The following is a 5574-nucleotide window of genomic DNA, read 5'->3' on the forward strand; positions in this document are numbered from 1 at the left end:
GTCCTTCCCACACTCTAGCTTTTTTGTTCAGTGTTTCATGTGATTTTAGGTTTTCTACAAATTTGCCAGTTGCCTTTAACAAGCAACATAAATAATAGATTAATACAGAAATTAGGGAATCATCAACCTTGGGGGAAAAGTAAAGAGAAAAAATGTCACAGAAAAAGGAATGAGAATCATTCAAAGCAAAATAAATAACATTATAGACCTAAGTTAAGATAAGTGGACAATGAAGTCTCAGTTCCTAGACTGACAAAGTTCCTAGTGTAAAAAGTATGGGACAACATAGCTACACAGTATTGGTGGGAGTGATGGTAAAGGGATGGCTCTGGATTGAAAAATATCAGAACATATCAGCAAAGGGAAAATTAGAGAGAAGGGAGGTGGCCTCACACAATCATCTTTCTGATTCTATATCTTTAGTCTTGTTATCTTGGACTCAGTTTTATTCCCATCATGTAACAAACTGGTGTAAGTCATACCACAATATAAATGCATTCAACTAAAATTTGGTTACAAAATTTTAGACTTTCTCATCACTTTTGAGGGGAGGTGGATGCAAAGAGCCCAGCAACATTTAAAGACAGCTTTCTTGCTATTCCCTAATATAACTTTGATTATGTGTGGCCTCCATATGCTATTGTACATTTCTGATGCTTTATACCAACCCAAAGGTTGATCTTAAGCAAATATGAAACCCCAGAGCTCTATGTAACACCCCAGTGATACTTATAAAATAATTTCAGTTCCTAAAGATTTCCTTAGTCCTTTGTGATGCTCTTGGATGCTGAGGATTGGAAGCCAGCACAATATACTGTCTTGGGTCTCAGGAGAATTTAGGATAACAATCAGTGAAGCGCAAATAGAGATTTCATATGAATATCCAGGGTTTAGGGACTTTTTTCAAAGTACACACTCCCTTTTTCTATCCTCTGTAGTTTAAAATAATACCTAATAGTAAGACAGTTACTAGAAAAGGTTTCAATCCTCAGGTATATTAGAATTGTAGAAAGGTTGAAGAAGATTGACCTGTTGGACATTTTTAATATATTCCACAGACATATCTCTCTGACAACTCTCAGTGCAGGCAATAATAAGTTTTCCATAGCAGTACTATTTCCAGACTAGAACAAACAAAGAATCTCCAAAAGTCTAGAAATCTAGTATGATATTCCGCCTGTCTGGCTAGAATCTGGTTTAGTACTGGTTATCAAGTACCATTCCAGTTACTATCTCGATGTAACTAACCACCCAAATTTAGTGGCATACAAGTAAGTTATTATGCTCAAAGATTCTGAATTAGAGTTATGAGTTTGTAGAGGATCCAGCAAAGATGAATTGTTTCTGATCCGGTTTTTGGGTCCCAGCTGGGAAGACTCAAAGCCTGAATCCTTACTGTCATGTTTAGCAGTTGATGCTGACTCTCAGTGGAGCCATCAGCTAGAGCACATACATGTTGTATATTTAACCGCTTAGATTTTATCATAGCATAGTAACTGGGTTCTAAGAGCAAGTGTCAAGAGTCATGATGTAGAAGCTCCATCTTCTTTCATGTCCTAGACTGAGAAGTCACACAACATCATTTTGCTATTATCACAATCCCACTCAGATTGAATGGGAAGGAACACTTCAAGACCTCACTTTTTGATGAAAGAAATGTCAAATCACATTTTAAAAAGATCATTTAGGATTGGATATAATTTTCTTAGGAAATGCAATCTTCCACAATCTGCCCACTGGCTATAACAACTAACACCCTTCTCTCATGCAAAATATGCGGGTTCCTTCCTCCAAGACAAGTCAAATGGCATTATGACATTTGTCAAACTACCAGATTTCAATATCTAAATTAGATCCATGTGCAGATGAAAATCCTAAATTTATTCTTTGGGTACATTTCTTTGACTCCCTCTCAAACTAGAGGGATTCTCTACAAGTTATCTCCTCCATACATTCAACATAAAATTTGGTAGCAGGAATAAAATAACTACTATAACTTCCTTGGGAAGCAGGGTGGGGGAAGATGGAAAGAATGTAACAGTCGCTGGTCCATAACAATTCAGAAATCTGGATGGTTACAGGTTGATAGTTTCTTGTTCTGTCTTATTGCTTGTGAGTTATTTTCTATCACTTTTCACTCTGCCTCTAGTCTTTGAGTCATTTTTCCTTGGTACATCCTCTGAATCATCTTTCCTTGCTTCATAAAAAATAATTCATGTTTGCTGCTGAGTAGTTTTCTCAACCTGCTTCCTGCTATAGTATTCTGAAAGTTCAAACCATTCAATTTTGTGGTATCTCTATCCCTTTCAGTATAAAATGATACAGAATTCTTTGAAAAACTTCATGGGCCTTCTTTGTACCAATTTATAATACACTCAATTAGACAAAAGACATAACCAAAGGAGATTTCTATGGCTTTCTTTAGCTTGGATTCCCTCTGAGGGAATCTGAGACTGGAGTGGGATAACTCTCCTTAAACTTCTTAGAATCCCAATTGTTTAGCAAAAAAGTTCTGTAAGGTATGCCTTTATTATCCTTAGAATGTCTTCTGTCTGTCTGAAAAGTTTTAGGAGGAACTGGCTCATGTCTCTTTGAGGTTTTAATAAAGGATCTTATAATCCCAACCTGGTTTTGATCTTTGGCCTAAAGATCTTTATTATTTGAAAATCACTGTTTGGAGAGTCTGGAAAAGAGAAAAATCATTATTTTCAAACCTACCAAGTCCTGAATACTTCATAATAAGAGTCCATCCTCTAGTTCAAATCTCTTTTTGTATTTTAACATATATGATAAAAAGAACACAGGTGGTACATTCAGTATTTTGCCTATATTTCTCTTATAACTACATCATCAAGTTTACTAGGTATACACCCTAATTTCCATGTTACCAGAGAAGTGTGTTAGTGGTTTTCCACTACTATAATAACAAGGGTTCTTTTTCTTTTAGCTCCAATGTTCCTTACTTTCTTTTAATCATTTAATAATATCCTCTTTAAGGGCCTGTAGACTCTTTCTATTACTTTATTCTATTCCAATGGCATATATTTTCAGGGTTTTTTTTTAAAGTAGCAGCATTCCACTAAAAAGTAACAAATTCTATTCCAGTCAACTATAGCTGAGCAAATTCCAAACTTAGAGGCCCAGAACAACAAATATTTTTCTATGCTCACAGATTTTGAGAATTAAGAATTTGAAATGAGCACAATAATTTCTCTTTACTCCAAAATGTCTAAGGCCTTAACTTGAAATACTCAAAAGCTGGAGATACAACCATTTGAAGCGCTATTCATTTTTTATATTTAGCAAGTATTGCTAGCCAGTTCTGGTGCCTCAACTGGGACTGCTGGCCATAATTCCTATATGTGACTTCTTGGGGACATCTTTTCATTTAGAGATCAATTTGAGAGCAACCATCATCATGGATTCAAAAGGTAAGACATCACAACTTTGAATAATCAAATTAATCAGAAAGCATAGCTCATGTCTCATGCAATGAGCACTATTCTTGTGGCAATTCAAGTATACAATATGCATATACTAGGTAACTAGAACCTCTACATGGACACATTGTCATGAAAGCATGGATGGCATGGTATGCAGAGGCCTTTTACCTGAAACAGATCCTCTACCCTGAAAACATTATAGCTATCCATCAATAGTTTGAAATCACTCACAAAGTATGAATAACTACCAGACAATTACATATAACCTTGTGTGAAACACTCCATGGAAGACACTAATGTTGTTAGACTTAACTAGGAACCCATTCTACAGATTATTAATAGATAATGCCAGCTCAGAAAATCTGCACACAGGTCCTTTGCCTCTGGACATTACCATATGGACTTCTCTAGACACTGATAGTACATTTTCTAAGGTTTTTATTGCTTTTATATCTGAAATGAAGCCCTTCAATAAACCATGAATCAAGAAATACCAAGACTGAAAAGCTGCCAAGATATCTTTACCAAGGTTGATACAGAATTGAGAGCTAAGATAACATTGTAAAAACAATTTTCAATGAACTTTCTCTACCTACTATTATATCAGAAAGTTTTTTAACATAATTGCAGTATTTTTATAACAAGAAATCTTAAAATTCAAAAGTTTCCATACATTCCCGTTAAGTTTAGTTTGCATAAAACCTTTTAATGACAAACTACTCAACTGTACTGATAAATTATATTTGCATTTCAAATATCAGAGATGAATATTTTATAGGAATTAGTTTTGAAGCAAAAGAAGAATCACTTTTTAATTCCGATATTAAGTTGTGTCTTCATCACAACCATGTCTTTAACTATTAAAAAATGGTAGAATTTCCCTGGTGAGTGAAACTGTAACCAAGAGAGTCAAAATTACCTGTAATCTTTCTTACCTACTTGGCTACCATTTGAATTGTCACTCTGGCTCAGGTCACCTTCTGTAATAGAGCACCTTCTTAGGATGTACAGGGTCTTGTGTTCACTATCCAATTACCCCCCTAAAAATCACTGGAAAATAAGTCAACAATTTTTGTAAGAAAACAATTAAATACTTGTCTGAGTAATCGGTTGTCTTACTCCCACATCAAGGTAGCACATTTGCATATTTACCAAGGCATTTAATCCCTATTAAGATCAGAACAGTTTCCTTTATTTGGGTCAGTTGATTGAATTTTTTATATAATTCTGTGAACACTCAGGCCTCATACTTCTAAGCAAGGTAAAGTACTTTAGATGTTCTCTCTTATGAAAGAGGTAAAAAATGGATCATTCTGCACATGTATCTCTATGTTAAGCTATTTGTGTTAGTATTTGTACTCTGGAGAGTATGTAAGTTCTTATTCATGAACACATGTCAGTACTTCTAAGGCCATAGACAGACACTGTGCAAGCATTCCAGTTGCTGAAAAGAATATTGTACAGAATGATGCTGTCCCAAACATGATATTACAGGAAGGCTTTCCATACTTTTATGTGAATACTGACATAGACAGCTAAGGATGACAGCCTAGAACCAGTATATATAGCTAAAAGTCTGCCTGGATATTTGGACCCATTCTCTAACCAACTTTCTTCAGTTTAGTACCTATGAGGCTGAATGAATTCATCAGCACAAAATGCCTTTTGTGGAATATTCGCTCACTTTAATGTACAAGTGCATCAGGCCAACCATTATTAAATGCCATATCTATCCAATAATGATAAAATCAGTCAGGTTCTCTTTCTTTTTTTCTCCCACCCCATGTCTTACCACTCACAATACAGACCAGGCACAGGACCTGGGTTGAAGTGGAGATGGGGTAGGTTTACTTTCCTTCCTCTTTATCTATACAATCAGCATAAGAACACAGCCTGTGGTAAGCAGAAGGAGGCTTCTTTCTTCCTTTAGCTTTCTTTTTTTTTGTGGTAGTAGGGTTTGAACTCAGGGCCTACACATTGAGCCACTCCCCCAGCCTTTTTTGTGATGGGTTTTTCCAAGATAGGGTCTGGCAAACTATTTGCCAGGGCTGGCTTCGAACCTGGATCCTCCTGATCTCTACTTCCTAAGTAGCTAGGATTAAAAGAGTAAGCCACCAATGCCTGGTGGATT

At 35.8% G+C, this 5574-nt stretch overlaps 1 non-coding gene across 1 annotated transcript; it reads right to left on the reverse strand.

Annotated features, from left to right (window-relative positions):
* Nucleotides 1-5224: 5224 nt before the first annotated feature.
* LOC141420154 (small nucleolar RNA SNORA51) lies at nucleotides 5225-5358 on the reverse strand. Its single transcript, XR_012444840.1, has one exon. It is a non-coding gene; the product is annotated as a small nucleolar RNA SNORA51 (small nucleolar RNA).
* Between the last annotated feature and the right edge of the window lie 216 nt (nucleotides 5359-5574).

The sequence above is a fragment of the Castor canadensis genome, chromosome X, assembly GCF_047511655.1.
Source record: "Castor canadensis chromosome X, mCasCan1.hap1v2, whole genome shotgun sequence".
NCBI classification, from domain to species: Eukaryota; Metazoa; Chordata; class Mammalia; order Rodentia; family Castoridae; genus Castor; species Castor canadensis.